Source organism: Salmo salar, chromosome 13 (genome assembly GCF_965601325.2).
Source record: "Salmo salar chromosome 13, fSalSal1, whole genome shotgun sequence".
In the NCBI taxonomy this organism is placed as follows: domain Eukaryota; kingdom Metazoa; phylum Chordata; class Actinopteri; order Salmoniformes; family Salmonidae; genus Salmo; species Salmo salar.
This window is the reverse complement of record NC_138303.1, coordinates 25,454,576-25,472,134: the sequence shown is the minus strand read 5'-3', so window position 1 is coordinate 25,472,134 and position 17,559 is coordinate 25,454,576.

The window sequence follows — 17,559 nt, the reverse complement described above, 5'->3', positions numbered from 1 at the left end:
AAAGGAACACCTATGTGAGAATGCTGTTCATTGACTACAGCTCAGTGTTCAACACCATACTGCCCACGAAGCTCATCACTAAGCTAAGGACTCTGGGACTAAACACCTCCTTCTGCAACTGGATCCTGGACTTCCTGACGGGCCGGCCCCAGGTGGTACGAGTAGGCAACAACACATCTTCCATGCTGATCCTTAACACTGGGGCCCCTCAGGGGGGTGTCGTTAGTCCTGTTCTGTATTCCCTGTTCACCCACAACTGCGTGGCCAAACATGACTCCAACACCATCATTAAGTTTGCTAACGACACAACAGTGGTGGGCCTGATCACCGACAATGATGAGACGGCCCATAGGGAGGAGGTCAGAAAACTGGCAGTGTGGTGCCAGGACAACAACCTCTCCCTCAATGTGAGCAAGACAAAGAAGCTGATCGTGGACTACAGGAGAAGGCGGGCGAAACAGGCTCCCATTAACATCGGCGGAGCTGAAATGGAGCAGGTCAAGAGTTTCAAGTTCCCTGGTGTCCACATCACCAACAGACTATCATGGTCCAAACATACCGAGACAGTCATGAAGAGGGCACAAGAAAACCTTTTCCCCCTCGGGAGAATGAAAAGATTTGGCATGGGTTCCCAGATCCTCAAAAGGTTCTATAGCTGCACCATCGAGAGCATCCTGACCGGTTGCATCACCGCCTGGTATGGCAACTGCTCGGCATCTAACCGTAAGGCGCTACAGAGGGTAGTGCGAATGGCCCAGTACATCACTGGGGCCAAGCTTCCTGCCATCCAGGATCTATGCAATAGGCGGTGTCAGATGAAAGCCCATAAAATTGTCAGAGACTCCAGTCACCCAAGTTATAGACTGTTTTCTCTGCTACCGCATGGCAAGCGGTACCGGAGTGCCAAGTCTAGGACCAAAACGCTCCTCAACAGCTTCTACCCTGAAGCCATAAGACTTCTGAACAATTAATAAAATTGCCACCGGACAATTTACATTGACCCCCCCTCCTTTTTTGTACACTGCTGCTACTCGCTGTTTATTATCTATGCATTGTCACTTCACCCCCACCTACATGTACAAATTACCTCAACTAACCTGTACCCCCACACACTGACTCTGTACCGGTGCCCCCTGTATATAGCCTCATTATTGTTATTCTTATTGTGTTACAAGCCCTTAACCAACTGCACTGTTGGTTAAGGGCTCGTAAGTAAGCGTTTCACGGTAAAGTCTACACTTGTTGTATTCGGCGCATGTGACAAATAAAGTTCGAATTGATTTGATGTTTTATTACCCCCTAACCATTTCATTTTTGGGACATATCCAAGATGGCTCCTAAGAATTCTGGGGGGGTCACCAGATTTCTGATGTGGGCTCTTTTTTTGTTGTTGTGATGGTTCCTATTCTTCTTCTAGGTTTGTGCTGTGTTTGCCCCTGACCTCCGTCTGACTGAGCAAAAATACATTAATGAATAACTAATCTTTACAGATGCATGAATCTACATGTCAATGTAATCAGAAGATGTTGTGCTCTTGGATTTTTCCAGCAGAGGGGCTGAGATGATTTCAAGCGTGCTAAGCCTCTGCATACATCGACCTTTGCTTCCAATCTCAATAAGAACCAAGCTGAAATGAACTTGTTTATAAAAAATATATTAAAACCCTAGAATCTTAGCTGATTTCAGCACCTTCACTGAATCTGTGCTAATGCTGTATCGATACGCATTTACTCAGCACAACCTGTTTGATCAGATATTTTCATAATGCAGCAGATACAGCATGCTGTGGTTACTTTAGGCTCCAGGGCTCAGAGGCAGCCAATGTATTCTTCAGCACAGAGGTATCAGAGGCTTATAGCAGCCATCAAGTAGGTAACCCAGTCATCCACTACAACTCATGGGAAGTTAACACACGTGCCTTAAGAACATGCAAAGGTCCTTTTTAACAAATCCTCCACTTCTGAAGATTATGCATCCTCCAGAAATGAGGGAGGAATGTAATCTACCCATCCCACACCCCCACTGGAATTGGTTGCCTCATACCAGCACTTACTACAGGGAAAGGTATGCTCAAATATTGTCCCTGTTTGAAGCACTTGATTAATGTTTGAAGCATAAGTAGGGGCCACACAAAATCAATTCCTGGGCCAAAAATAGCCCCCGGCCGCATGTTTGACACCCCTGCCCTAGACTAGCTTCTTCTATATGTGTAAAAATATTGGTATTGTTTGGATAACTCTCTGGTGAATATGTTACCATCTGTCTCCCAGTTGATAAAACCTAAAACATGTTTTTTCAATAAATAACCTGAATGTTAGCAGAGCCTAGGAAGACACTTGGTAGGTATCGAACCCTCTGCAGATGATTTAGAATTAGTCTATATCAGAGAAGGGGAATTTAAATACACAAAAAAATGAACATTTTTATTAATCAGAAGGTTGTCCCCAGTGACCTTCAGTTTGTTCTAGCTCGTCTTGTCTTTTGTCACAGCTTACGACATCTCCCCAATGTGCCAGGGGCTTATCGAAGAGTCACTGTAGATTACGGCTTGGGTCAAAGGCCGCATGCAAATGAGGCACAACAACAACCAGGCGAACTGAACAGAAATGTAGAAGAAAGCAGGGCGCTGGGCGCAGGTTATTTCCTGGGATGAAAGAACAGCTAAATTACTTTACGGATTGACATTGTGTTCTCCTGCCTTATCTGGAATGGCAAAGCAATAGTTTCACTTTTGTGGCTATGTATATGTATTGAGTTTTTTAATTTCCTATTATGTATAAAATCACAGTGTGTAGTAGCAGAGGTATTTGTAGGTTTGGGAAATATGTAGTCATACGGTAAGATGACAAAACCTACAAGTGCCATCTTTCTGTAACTAGGAGGGCCTTCAGGACAGGTTTGGACTGGGAGCTGCAGTGAATCAGAGCTCTGATGTGACCGATGCTTTCTATTCCTATCTGTCAGAGAGGCTCAGGGCCCTGCCCATTCACAGTCCCCAAGTCAATGGATGGATGAGTAGGACCAAGCAGGGCAGGCAGGGTGTCACGCCCTGACCTTAGAGATCCTTATTATTCTCCCTGTTTGGTTAGGTCAGGGTGTGACTCGGGTGGGAAAGTCTACGCCTCCTCGGTCCAGGATATCCTGCGCCGGCTCTACGCACTGTGTCGCCAGTGCGCCTTCACAGCCCAGTGCGTCATGTGCCAGCACCGCGCACTTGCCGGGCTAGAGTGGGCATTCAGCCAGGACGGGTTGTGCCGGCTCAGCGCTCCTGGTCTCCAGTACGCCTCCTTGGTCCAGAATATCCTGTGCCGGCTCTACGCACTGTGTCGCCAGTGCGCCTTCACAGCCCAGTGCGTCCTGTGCCAGCCCCCCGCACTTGACGGGCTAAAGGGAGCATCCAGCCAGGACGGGTTGTGCCAGCCCTACGCTCCAGACCTCCAGTGCGCCTCCACGGCCCAGTATATCCTGTGCTTGCTCCACACACCCGGCCTCCAGTGCGTCTCTCCAGCCTGGTACACCCTGTGCCTGCTCCACGCACCCGGCCTCCAGTGCATCTCTCCAGCCTGGTACGCCCTGTGCCTGCTCCACTCACCCAGTCTCCAGTGCGTCTCCCCAGCCTGGTACGCCCTGTGTCGGCTCCATGCACCAAGCCTCCAGTGATGATCCATGGCCCGGAGCCTGCAGTGATGATCCATGGCACGAAGCCTGTAGTGATGATCCATGGCACGAAGCCTGCAGTGATGATCCATGGCCCGGAGCCTGCAGTGATGATCCATGGCACGAAGCCTGTAGTGATGATCCATGGCACGAAGCCTCCAGTGATGATCCATGGCATGAAGCCTCCAGTGATGATCCATGGCACGAAGCCTCCAGTGATGATCCATGGCACGAAGCCTCCAGTGATGATCCATGGCACGAAGCCTCCAGTGATGATCCATGGCACGAAGCCTGCAGTGATGATCCATGACACAAAGCCTCCAGTGATGATCCATGGCACGAAGCCTCCAGTGATGATCCATGGCCCGAAGCCTCTAGAGACGGTCTGCAGTCCAGAGCCTCCAGCGACGGTCGGCACTCCAGAGCCTCCAGCGACGGTCTCCAGTCCGGAGCCTCCAGGGACGGTCCCCAGTCCGGAGCCTCCAGCGACAGTCCCCAATCCGGAGACTCCAGCAACAGTCTCCAGTCCGGAGCCTCCAGCGACGGTCCCCAGTCCGGAGCCTCCAGCGACGGTCCTCAGTCTGGAGCCTGCAGCGAAGAGTCCCAGTCCGGAGCCTGCAGCGATGGTTCCCAGTCTGGAGCCTCCAGCGAGGGTCTCCAGTCCGGAGCTTACAGGGGGGGTTCCTAGCCTGGCGGCCCCGACGACGATCTACGGTCCGGAGGTCCCGGCGACGATCCCTGCACTAGAGTGGAGCGGTATCTGCGTCCCGCACCGTAGCCTCCACCGAGAGTAGATGCCCACCCGGACCCTCCCCTATAGGTTCAGGTTTGCGTCCGGAGTCCGCACCTTTGGGGGGGGGGGGTACTGTCATGCCCTGACCTTAGAGATCCTTATTATTCTCTATGTTTGGTTAGGTCAGGGTGTGACTCGGGTGGGAAAGTGTATGTTTTGTATTTCTTTGGGTTTGGCTGAGTGTGGTTCCCAATCAGAGGCAGCTGTCTATCGTTGTCTCTGATTGGGGATCATATATAAGTTGGCATTTTCCTTTTGGGTTTTGTGGGATCTTATTTTCTGTTTAGTGTCTGTGCCTGACAGAACTGTTCGCTTTCGTTTTGTTGCTGTAGTTATTTTGTTTTAGTGTTTCTTGAATAAACGAATCATGAACACTTACCACGCTGCGCCTTGGTCCACTTCTACCACCAACGAGAGTCGTTACACAGGGCCACAACAGGCAGTCTCCGCAGACCAAGCCCCCTCTCCAGGGGCAGATCATCTCCAGCCCAAGCCTTTCCTAGAGCTACGCAGGAGCCAAGACTCTAATTCAGGAGCACACTGGAAACTGCAGGATAACTGGACCCACTCCAAAGTGGGGAATGGGAAGCCAGGCCAATGTTTATATTTGTATTTGTATTTATTAAGGATCCCTATTATCTGTTGCCAGGGCAGCAGCTACTCTTCCTGGGTTCCAAACTAGTTAAGGCAAAAAATACAATAAAATAAAACAGTACATTTAACATTATTACACCACTACATATTTAAAATACAACACTTTTAACACCACCATACATACGTGTGTGTAGAGTGCGTATGCTGGTGTGTGTGTGTATATGCATGGGTGTGTATCTGTGTCTATGTGTTTCCTCACAGTCCGCATTGTTCCATAAGGGGGAGTATCAGTTGTTTTAATCTTTACTGCTTGCATGAGTTACTTGATGTGGAATAGAGTTCCATGTAGTCATGGCTCTGTGTAGCACTGTGAGTTCGTTCTGGACTTGGGGACTGTGAAGAGACCACTGGTGGGATGTCTTGTAGGGGATGCATAGGTTGCTTTCAACATGTAGTCAATACCTCTCAAAAACGAGTTATGATGCAGTCAATCTCTCCTCTACATTGAGCCAGGAGACATTCACATGCATATCATTGATGTTAGCTCTTTAGTCTTTTGTTTTATTTAGGACTAACTTATTACTTGCCACCCATTCTGAAACTGACTGCAGCTCTTTGTTAAGTGTTGTAGTGATTTCACTTGCTGTGGTAGCTGACGTGTGTAACGTTGAGTCATCAGCATACATAGACACACAGGCTTTACTCAGTGCCAGTGGCAGGTCATTAGTAAAGATTGAAAAAAGTAACAGGCATAGACAGCTGCCCTGGGGAATGCCCAACTCTACCTGGATTATGTTGGAGAGGCTTTATGTGTGCTGGCACTAAAACACACCCTCTGGTCACTCTCGATCCACGCTATAGCAGGGAATGTAAAGCCATAACACATGAGTTTTTCCAGCAGTAGATTATCATTGAAATGTCATCAGCTGCACTGAAGTCTAACAAAACACCTCCAACTATCTTCTTATTATCAATTTATTGAAGACAATCATCAGTCACTTGTGTAACTGCCGTACATGTTGAGTGCCCTTCCCTATAAGCGTGCTGAAAGTCTGTTGATCATTTGTTTACTGTGGTCAAACACCATTTTCCCCGAAAGTTTACTCAGGGTTGGTAGCAGGCTGATTGGTCAGCTGTTTGAGCCAGTAAAGAGTGCTTTGCTATCCTTGGGTAGCGGAATGATTTTTGCTTCCCTCGAGGACTGAGGGCATACACTTTCCTGTAGGCTTGATTAAAGAGATGTAAAATAGGAATGGCAATATCATCCGCTATCATCCTCAGTAATTTTCCATCCAAGTTGTTAAACCAAGGTGGCATGTCGTTATTGGTAATTTGGTCAGTTATGCATGGATGAGTAGGTTCAGCATTTGTTGTTGGCATGTCATGCCCAAGTTTGCTAATCTTGCCAATGAACATCACGAGCCCACAAAGACGGACCGAATTACAATAAACAATCACTGACAAACACAACATGGGGAACAGAGGGTTAAATAATAAACAAGTAATTGGTTGAGTGAAGCCAGGTGTGTAAGACAAAGACAGAACAAATGGAAAATGAAAAGTGGATCGGCGGTGGCTAGAAAGCCGGTGACGTCGACCGCCGAACGTCGCCCGAACAAGGAGAGGGACCGACTTCGGCAGCAGTCGTGACAGAATTTCAAGTACAGATTCAACGACAAAGACCAGGGATGTTTTTCAGGGCTTCGCAAAGAAGGGAACCGATTGGTAGATGTGTAAAAATAAAAAAAAGGACACAGTGAATATCCCTTTGAGCATGGTGAAGTTATTAATTAGGCTTTGGATGGTGTATCAATACACCCAGTAACTACGAAGGTACAGGCATCCTTCCTAACTTAGTTGCCAGAGAGGAAGGAAACTGCTCAGGGATTTCACCATAAGGCCAATGGTGATTTTAAAATGTTGTGATATTAGAAAGGAGCCTAAGTAACAGAGTGAAAAGAAGGAAGCCTGTACAGAAAATGTGGCAAAGAAATGAACTTTTTGTCCTGAATACAAAGCATTATATTTGCAGAAAATCCTACATAATATACCGCTCAAAAAAATAAAGGGAACACTTAAACAACACATCCTAGATCTGAATGAAAAAAATAATCTTATTAAATACTTTTTTCTTACATAGTTGAATGTGCTGACAACTAAATCACACAAAAAGAATCAATGGAAATCCAATTTATCAACCCATGGAGGTCTGGATTTGGAGTCACACTCAAAATTAAAGTGGAAAACCACACTACAGGCTGATCCAACTTTGATGTAATGTCCTTAAAACAAGTCAAAATGAGGCTCAGTAGTGTGTGTGGCCTCCACGTGCCTGTATGACCTCTCTACAACGCCTGGGCATGCTCCTGATGAGGTGGCGGACGGTCTCCTGAGGGATCTCCTCCCAGACCTGGACTAAAGCATCCGCCAACTCCTGGACAGTCTGTGGTGCAATGTGGCGTTGGTGGATGGAGCGAGACATGATGTCCCAGATGTGCTCAATTGGATTCAGGTCTGGGGAACGGGCGGGCCAGTCCATAGCATCAATGCCTTCCTCTTGCAGGAATTGCTGACACACTCCAGCCACATGAGGTCTAGCATTGTCTTGCATTAGGAGGAACCCAGGGCCAACCGCACCAGCATATGGTCTCACAAGGGGTCTGAGGATCTCATCTCGGTACCTAATGGCAATCAGGCTACCTCTGGCGAGCACATGGAGGGCTGTGCGGCCCCCCAAAGAAATGCCACCCCACACCATGACTGACCCACCGCCAAACCGGTCATGCTGGAGGATGTTGCAGGCAGCAGAACGTTCTCCACGGCGTCTCCAGACTCTGTCACGTCTGTCACATGTGCTCAGTGTGAACCTGCTTTCATCTGTGAAGAGCACAGGGCGCCAGTGGCGAATTTGCCAATCTTGGTGTTCTCTGGCAAATGCCAAACGTCCTGCACGGTGTTGGGCTGTAAGCACAACCCCCACCTGTGGACGTCGGGCCCGCATACCACCCTCATGGAGTCTGTTTCTGACCGTTTGAGCAGACACATGCACATTTGTGGCCTGCTGGAGGTCATTTTGCACAACAGCATGTGAAATGTATTGTCAATCAGTGTTGCTTCCTAAGTGGACAGTTTGATTTCACAGAAGTGTGATTGACTTGGAGTTACATTGTGTTGTATAAGTGTTCCCTTTATTTTTCTGAGCAGTGTACATCACTGAGTACCACTCTTCATATTTTCTAGCATGGTAGTGGCTGCATCTTGTTATGGGTATGCTTGTCATTGGCAAGGCCTGGGGAGTTTAAAAAAAAAAAAAAAAAAAATGTAATACAGCTATAAGCACAAGCCAAATCCTAGAGGAAAACCTGGTTCAGTCAGCAAGAGTTGAACATGGCTGTCTAGCAATGATCAACAATCAACTTGACAGAGTTTGAACATTTCCTTAAAGAATAATGTGCAAATATTTTACAATCCAGGTGGGAAAAGTCTTAGAAAATTACCCCAAAAGACTCACTCAGCTGTAATCGCCGCCAAAGGTGCTTCTAGAAAGTATTCACTCAGGGGTGTAAATACTTATGGAAATTAGATATTTCTGTATTTAATTTTCAATAAATATGACATTTTTTTCAAAAAACATGTTATCACTTTGTCATTATGGGGTGTTAATCAATTTTTAATTTAGGCTGTAACACAACAAAATGTGCAATAAGTCAAGGGGTTGAATACTTTCTGAATTCACTGTATATCGTATCTTAAAAAAAGGGGGAAATTATATTATTTTATACTAACACAATTGTTCAGAGAAAGACATATTTTTGTATTATTCTCAAAAAGATAGGGGAACAATATTGCCACCCCTGTTTTCAATATCTCACCTTGCGAGGATAACAGCACTGAGCCTTTTTCTAAAATGTTTTATGAAATTGGAGAAGACATTGGGAGGGTTCTTAGACCATTCCTTCATACAGAATCCTTCCAGATCCTTGATATCCTTTGTCTGTGCTTATTGACGGGCCCAATTCAAACTACAGTCCGGAAACTGAAATGTCCATTGTAAAATATTGCTTTTGAGGTCAATTAACCATTTCTATGTGCATTTTGATGTGTGCTTGGGGTCATTGTCTTGCTGGAAGATTCACTTGTGGACAAGTTTCAGTCTCCTGGCAGAGACAACAAGGTTTTTGGCTAACATGTCCTGTTTTTTGGGGTAAAGTTCCTGATGCCATTAACCTTAACGAAGGCCTCAGTGGAAGAGAAATAGCCCCATAACCATATTTTACAGTAGGTATTGGGTTATTTTCTTCATATGCATCCTTATTTAGACGCCAAACCCACCACTGATGTACGTGGCTAAAGAGTTCTATTTTCATGTCATTTGACCATAGCACCGGTTCTAATCCAGGTGCCAATGTCGTTTAGCAAACTCCAGGCATTTACATTTGTAGGATGACATGAAAATAGAGCTCTTTAGCCACGCACACCAGTGATAGGTTTGGAGTCAAAATAAGGACGCATAAGCAGAAAAGAACAGTGTTGGCAGTGTTGTCCATAGCGCAGGCGAAGGATATCAATGATCTGGAAAGATTCTGTATTGAGGAATGGTCTCCCAATGTCTTTTCCAATCTAATAAAACATTCCGTGCCATTATCCTCACAAGGTGAGGTATTGAAAGGTATTGAAAACAGAGGTGCCAATAATTTTGACCCCTATCTTTTTGAGAAAAAAACATATTATTTGTTAAACAAAATAATACAATTTTCACATTTTTTGGAGCATACAATAGGTAACTCAGTATTTGTATTATTTATTTTATACAGTCTTTTTTGCTCATCTGTGCAAATAATTTTGGACCTAAGTGTACATCTCCCTGTGCGGTGGAAGCAGGGCCGTCAAGTTCCTGTGGGCTGTCAAACACATCCCCTCTGCGGGCGTAATGCAGAGTGTGACGCGTCAGACCCTATCACTCTGCCTTGCCACTGACCAGCCACTTACGTATGCTGTGTGCACCACTGGATGCCAAAACAGACACTGTGAGGTGGGATAACAGCTCCAGCTCTGAAACCTTGCCCTCACCCATTTCCCCACGACCGGTTTGATGCTGCTGCACAGCCCACGGACTACAATGCACCACTTCGAGTGCCGTGTCCTGAAAAAACTTTTCCTGGTTCACCTGTAGGTACACTGCGGAAACAGCCCCCCTTGCTGAGGGCCAAAGACAACCCTGCTCTACTCCATTCAACTGGACCATTACCGCGCCATTAGAGGAGAGACTCCACATAGGGGTTTTAGGAGAGATTAGAACTGCTACCATACCACTGTTCTGTGCAGGGGATCAAATACCTTTCCTCTCCTTATGGCATATGCAAGGTTCACTGTGAGGATTCTGGAGCTCACCAATTTTAAGGTGAATGCATACTGTGCAGTATGTCAATAAAAAAACTACTACCCAAAGGTTAATGGTTGACTGTATATGCAGTGTTATTTTTTTATTTTTTATTTTACCTTTATTTAACTAGGCAAGTCAGTCAGAGGGTCTGGGTTTTTAAAAAAAAAGAAGAGAGAGACACCACAACACTACATAAAGAGAGACCTAAGACAACAATATAGCATGGCAGCAACACATGACAACACAGCATGGTAGCAACACAACATGATAACAACATGGTAGCAACACAACATGGCAGCAGCACAAAACAAAGTACAAACATTATTGGGCACAGTCAACAGCACAAATGGCAAGAAGGTAGAGACAACAATACATCACGCAAAGCAGCCACAACTGTCAGTAAGAGTGTCCATGATTGAGTCTTTCAATGAGAAGATAGAGATAAAACTGTCCAGTTTGAGTGTTTTTTGCAGCTCGTTCCAGTCGCTAGCTGCAGCGAACTGAAAAGAGGAGCAACCCAGGGATGTGTGTGCTTTGGGAACCTTTAACAGAATGAGACGGGTATACAGAGATTCCCAGTTTACAGAGGAGTATAGAGTGCAGTGATGTGTCCTATAAGGAGCATTGGTGGCAAATCTGATGGCTGAATTGTAAAGAACATCTAGCAGCTCGAGAGCACCCTTACCTGCCGATTTATAAATTACGTCTCTGTAATCTAGCATGGGTAGGATGGTCATCTGATACAGGGTTAGTTTGGCAGCTGTGGTGAAAGAGGAGTGATTACGATAGAGGAAACCAAGTCTAGATTTAACCTTAGCCTGCAGCTTTGATATGTGCTGAGAGAAGCACAGTGTACCATCTAGCCAAGTACTTGTATGATGTGACTACCTCAAGCTCTAAACCCTCAGAGGTAGTAATCACACCAGTGAGGAGAGGGGCATTTTTCTTACCAAACCACATGACCTTTATTTTGGAGGTGTTCAGAACAAGGTTAATTGGTTTAACTGATTGTAACGGTCCCGTAGTGCACTGTATGTTTCCTGTATAAGTATTCCGCTCCATTCAAGAGGACCTGCTCCCTCTGAATCATGTACTGGAGTGGAAATGTCAGTTTTTTGTTGATTCTATGTCCTCTGGCGTCCTCCATGCCCCTTGGTCCCAAAAATGTGCTGCCTACATTTGCCATTGGGGGTAATATTCCCCTGCACATGATCATTATTTCAATCCTCATGAGCCTGCGGACAGGCACAGCCTCCCTGACAGCGTTTGATGCTGTTTCTCTCTCTCTATCTCTCTTCTATCTCTCTTCTCTCTCTCTTCTATCTCTCTTCTCTCTCTCTCTCTCTCTCTCTCTCTCTCTCTCTCTCTCTCACTTCTCTCTCTTTATCTCTCTTCTATCTCTCTTCTCTGTTCTCTCTGTCTTCTATCTTTCCTCACTCTCTTCTCTCTCTTCTCTCTCTCTTCTCTCTCTCTCTCCTCGCTCTCTTCTCTCTCTTCTCTCTCTCTCCTCACACTCTTCTATCTTTCTTCTATCTTTCCTCACTCTCTTCTCTCTCTTCTCTCTCTTCTCTCTCTCTCTCCTCGCTCTCTTCTCTCTCTTCTCTCTCTCTCCTCACACTCTTCTATCTTTCTTCTATCTCTCTTCTCTCTCTCTTCTCTCTCTCCTCTATTTTTCTATTTCTCTCTTTCTCATCTCTTTTTCTTTCTCCCTCTCTTCTCTGTTTTTCCCCATCCGTTTCTCTCCTCTCTCTATTTTTCTTTTTTCTCTCTCTCCTTCATTCCCTCTCTTTTTCTCCCCTCCCCTCCCCTCTCTTCTGTTCTCTTGATGATAAAAACCTGTAGAAATAGCAAGGGGGGAAATAGAGCAGCAGCAAAAAAGGCTTTTGCTGTGCATCAAAATTAAACTGTCTGTCTCTCTTGGCTCATACTTTTGGAGAAAATGTTAGACATGTTTATTTAGGTAAGGAAGAGTGTTTGCACGTTGAGTCACACAAGGTAACTCCTCTACAATCTCCAGAGACCATCCCTTCATTTGAACATACAGTATAAGTACATGGAAATCAATGGGAGAAAAAGACCACATGAGGAGGTTTAAGATCTCAGCATCCTAGGCCTCTTTATTACATCTCATCCTGTCCATCACGTCTCAACCTGGCTCGCTGTTTGCTATAGTCAACCTCTGATCGTTTCCCTTTTGTTCTGTTTGGTTTGCAACATGAAGGGGAATGATAGAGCATATACTGGAGCAGCCTACTGTATCGTCTCAGGATTCTGGAGTCTGATAAAACAATGTAGCGCTGGACGAGGAGAGGAAAGGAAGAAATGGGGAAGAGAGCGATGTTCTGTGGCAGATTGTTCTCTTTGATCTGGAGTGCAGTGAAAGGAGGTCATTATGTAACCGTCTTCAGCACACACATGGCTGAGTGTGTGACTGCCAAACAGAGAGAGAGAGCGAGAGAGCGAGAGAGAGAGAGAGAGAGAGAGAGAGAGAGAGAGAGAAAGAAAGAGAAATAGAGAGGGAAATAGAGAGAGAAATAGAGAGAGAAATAGTGAGAGAGATGGAAAGAGAGAGAGACCGACAGTGAGGCAGAGGAAGATGGAAGACATGAGAGGAGCAACATTTCTGCTCATATTGGCGTTGGGTCACTTTCCTTATTAAGGTTGTTTAGTGGAGCAGCTGTAACATGGCCCCTAATGAGCCTGATAATGAGACATCAGAATGCCCCTTAGTGATTGTTCAACGTTAAGTCCCACTGTTTCAATACAGCATCCCTTTCTGTGGCAGTCTTTACCAAATAATAAAAGATCGTAGAATTACAGGGGAGTGCTGATCTTGTAAGACATGAAAAATATATGGTTTCTGGCTAATAACAAAAACATACTGACTGATCATGATGATTTGTTCATCTTAATTGGGGACAATTCATTATCTTGGAGGGGGGGGGGGGGGACGGTAAAGGCCAAATCATGCTATTGTATAGCAGATGGGTTTCGTAATCAATCATTCAATAATAATGAATAATTCTAAATCTGAAAATTGTGTGTCACTTTTATCCTTTGGAAATGGCCTTTCCCAAACACCATATGGTCCATAAACCTCTATCAATACAGGCTGCTAATTGGCTTGTCTAATGTACACTACAAAGGAGGACAGAGATGTACAGTACACAAGTGCTGAACTGAAACAAGCTGACACAGTAAGACTTTACATTGAGCTTCTTCTCTCGGGTTGGAAATTACAAAGGTATTAATAGATCCTGACAAATCAATGTTACACTCTCACCATACAGAGAGGATAACAAAGGGAAGCTGTCTTCACTGATGGAGGAACGAAATGAGGGAGGGAAGGAGCGATTGGCAGAGTGTGGTGGTTGTGGTGTATGGTGGTGTCTGGTGGTGTACGGTGGTGGTGTATGGTTGGGTGGTGTATGGTGGTGTACGGTGGGGGTGGTGTATGGTGGTGTACGGGGGTGGTGTATGGTGTATGGTGGTGTACGGTGGGGGTGGTGGTGTACGGTGGTGTACTGTGGTGGTGTATGGTGGTGTATGGTGGGGGTGGTGTACGGTGGTGTGTGGTGGTGTATGGTGTATGGTGGTGTATGGTGGGGGGTGGTGTACGGTGGTGTATGGTGGTGTATGGTGAGGGTGGTGGTGTATGGTGGTGTACGGTGGTGGTGTATGGTGGTGTATGGTGGTGTACAGTTGGGGTGGTGGTGAATGGTGGTGTATGGTTGGGGTGACGGTGTACGGTGGTGTATGGTGGGGTGGTGGTGTACGGTGTACGGTGGTGGTGTATGGTGGTGTACGGTGGTGGTGTACGGTGGTGGTGTATGGTGGTGGTGGTGGTGGTGGTGGTGTATGGTGATGTATGGTGAGGGTGGTGGTGTATGGTGGTGTACGGTGGTGGTGGTGGTGGTGGTGGTGGTGGTGAATGGTGGTGTACGGTTGGGGTGACGGTGTACGGTGGTGTACGGTGAGGGTGGTGGTGTACAGTGGGGGTGGGGTTGTACGGTGGTGTACGGTTGTGGTGTATGGTGGTGTACAGTGGTGTACGGTGGTGGTGTACGGTGGTGTACAGTGGTGTACGGTGGTGGTGTATGGTGGTGGTGTACGGTGGTGTACGGTGGTGGTGTATGGTGGTGTACAGTGGTGTACGGTGGTGGTGTACAGTGGTGGTGTATGGTGGTGGTGCGTGGGGGTGGTGTATGGTGGTGTATGGTGGGGTGGTGGTGTACGGTGGTGTACGGTGGGTATGTGGGTGTACGGTGGTGTATGGTGGTGGTGTATGGAGGGAGTGTACAGTGGTAGGGTATGGTGGTGGTGTAAGGTGGTGTACGGTGGTATACAGTGGTGGTGTACATTGGTGGTGGTTGTTGGTGGTGTACGATTGTGGTGGTGTATGGTGGTGTACGTTGGTGGTTTATGGTGTTGTACAGTGGGGGTAGTGGTATACGGTGGTGGTGTATGGTGGTGGTGTACGGTGGTGTACAGAGGTGGTGGTGTGTGGTGGTGTACGTTGATGGTTTATGGTGGTGTACAGTGGTGTGCGGTGGTGTATGGTGTGTACAGTGGTGTTGTATGGCTGTGGTGTGCGGTGGTGTTTGGTGGTGGTGGTGTACGGTTGTGTACAGTGGTGTGCGGTAGTGGTGTACGGTGGTGTATGGTAGTGGTGCTGTACGGTTGTGTATGGTGGTGTATGGCGGTGGTGGTATACAGTGGTGTACAGTGGTGGTGGTGTACGGTGGTGGTGTATGTTTGTGTACAGTGGTGTGAGGTGGTGTGCGGCCCACCGACACTGAGACGGCCTGACAGGTTCTGTTTCTGCTCATTGGAGGACTGTTATCCGGAGTGACCGTGTTGTCTTCCTTTCCCTCCACCGAGGTTATGCTATTGCCAGCAGTCCACATGACACAATGAATGAGTCTCCAACATGGTTGGCTGGGGACAGGCAGAGGCACAGAGAGACCCTCATCAGGTCAGCCTACTGAAGGTAATTCACAAGTCCTCTCAACCCCCCTGTACTGAACCTATACACACATCACTCATCACACATCCCAGTGACGTGGGGTTGGGATGGCGGTAAATCACAGGGTTAGATCTCCATATATTTCCCCATTTGTTTGTGACCGATAGGGACCGCTTCTGTGGCCACTGCGTTTGGAAGATGACGTGTCTTGTAATCGGGTGTGTTGGGCTGTCAGCTCAGGGTGCATGATCTTGCCAGCATGACTCAAGTCTGCCCGTGAGCCGCTTCCTGCGCTTGTGCATCTACTTCAGTTGCTTGTATGATCTATTTTAGATTCTCTAGCCCAAGGATGTGTGCGCATCCTCACAGCAGATAGCCACAGAAAAAAGAGGGGTAAGGGGGATAGATAATGTTCAAATCATCTACAGGCAATCATGCAAATTACCCATCTGTGGTGCACTCAGGGATGCAGATAGCAGAGCAGCCCTACTTCCTCATCAGCCACAGCAAACGTTTAATTATGCAAACGAGTGAGATCTCTATCAGCCCTTTGAACACGCCAACATGTAGGCTACACATATGCCAACGAGTCATTTTAACCTTTAGAATTTCAACTGATGTATGTCTTGACCATGTCTGAGAGCGGGAGTTCATGGTGGTGCAGCGATAGTAGGAGACAGGGTCAGAGGACCGGTCCTCTTTGTCTCTACTGCAGATGTCACACACTATGCAGCCTTCGCACACTGAAGCAGCCAGGCCTGGGTTTGGCTTGACCCTGAAGTGTCATTCTGATTTAGACCCTATTCTCTGTGTCTGCTACCAATGTGGCCTGATGGCTGTGCCACCATGCAGGGGCTTCGCCATACTCTGTGTGTCTGCCATTTGGGTTTTTACATAAAGCGGAGAAATGTGGATCTTCCTCTTTTTCCTCTCCTCTTCTCGCAGTAATCCCTGGGGAGCGGGCTTCCTTGGAAGGCTTGGTGTAGTGGGAGCACTGCGGTGACATTGTGCTGTTTCTATGGTTGGGTCTAATCTCGAGGAGGCAGGGGTCTGTTTTTTTTTTATTGTTTGAGGGGCTTTAGAGCAGCTTTGAGCCTGAGGGGCGAGAGCACAGAAATCCCAGGGATCTTCTCCCTCTCCCAGTAAGAAGATGTGGGTTACAACGAGGGGTGTTGGGCGAATTCAAAATTGCCATAACTAGAGGGGCTTTGGTTTCTAGGCTACATAGTACTGTCTAAATACATTGCCTCCCAAAAAACGAGGCCATCAGAAAGATGCCGCTTGAATTATAAAATTGAACAATAAATGTTCGCTTGCATCGTTGTTTGACAAAAAAAACATCAGCTACGATTTCGAGCAAAATTAAACAATCTGTCCAGCAGCATCAAACGCAACCCCGGAGCCAGGAGAACGACACCTTCGGTTCTCTACCTTCCCCTCATGCAATTATGCTTTGTCACCTGCATTTGTTTCAGTGGAAACCACATGTAAGAATAAATAACATGGGAGATGTTTCATTCAAATCAGCCTTCCCAGTGACGTACATTTTCTTTGTTTAGTCTCTGGGGAGTGGAAGGAGTTTCATGGTGACGTCTGTATCGTGGTTAATTACTGCCATCTGGTGGGTGAAGGTAGAATGTGTGTTTGCTCAAGTCAACACCATATATATTATTGAGTCAGGAATAAAGAAAGATATCATCATTTAGAAGCAGTCATGGAAATCCTATAAAACAGTTTTACTACGATTGCCACCCGAGTCAGCGACCTCACAGGGAAAACTTATGAGCCAATTTGACCTTTTTACTGGGAAAAATCCCCCAGAGTAGCTTCTCCAAACAATTGCAAAAGACAGAACCATTAAAAGGGAGGGCGTAACCCCACCAACAGTAAGAGGATAATACAAACCAGATGTTGTGGTTGTGTGACACGCTGTTTTGGCCTTTCAGCCAAAGCCTACAGTTATACATAACACTCCTGAGATGTAAAATGTAGTCCATTTCATGATGTATGTCTCTGTGATCCCTACTAGCATTTGAAGAGGTTAGTTACACACCACAAATACTGTAATTACATAAATATAATATAGTTCATAACATTATGATATAAAGGCTTAAATTAATATTCAACAACAATTTGGTTCACCAGGAAGACTAAATTAACTTCAAT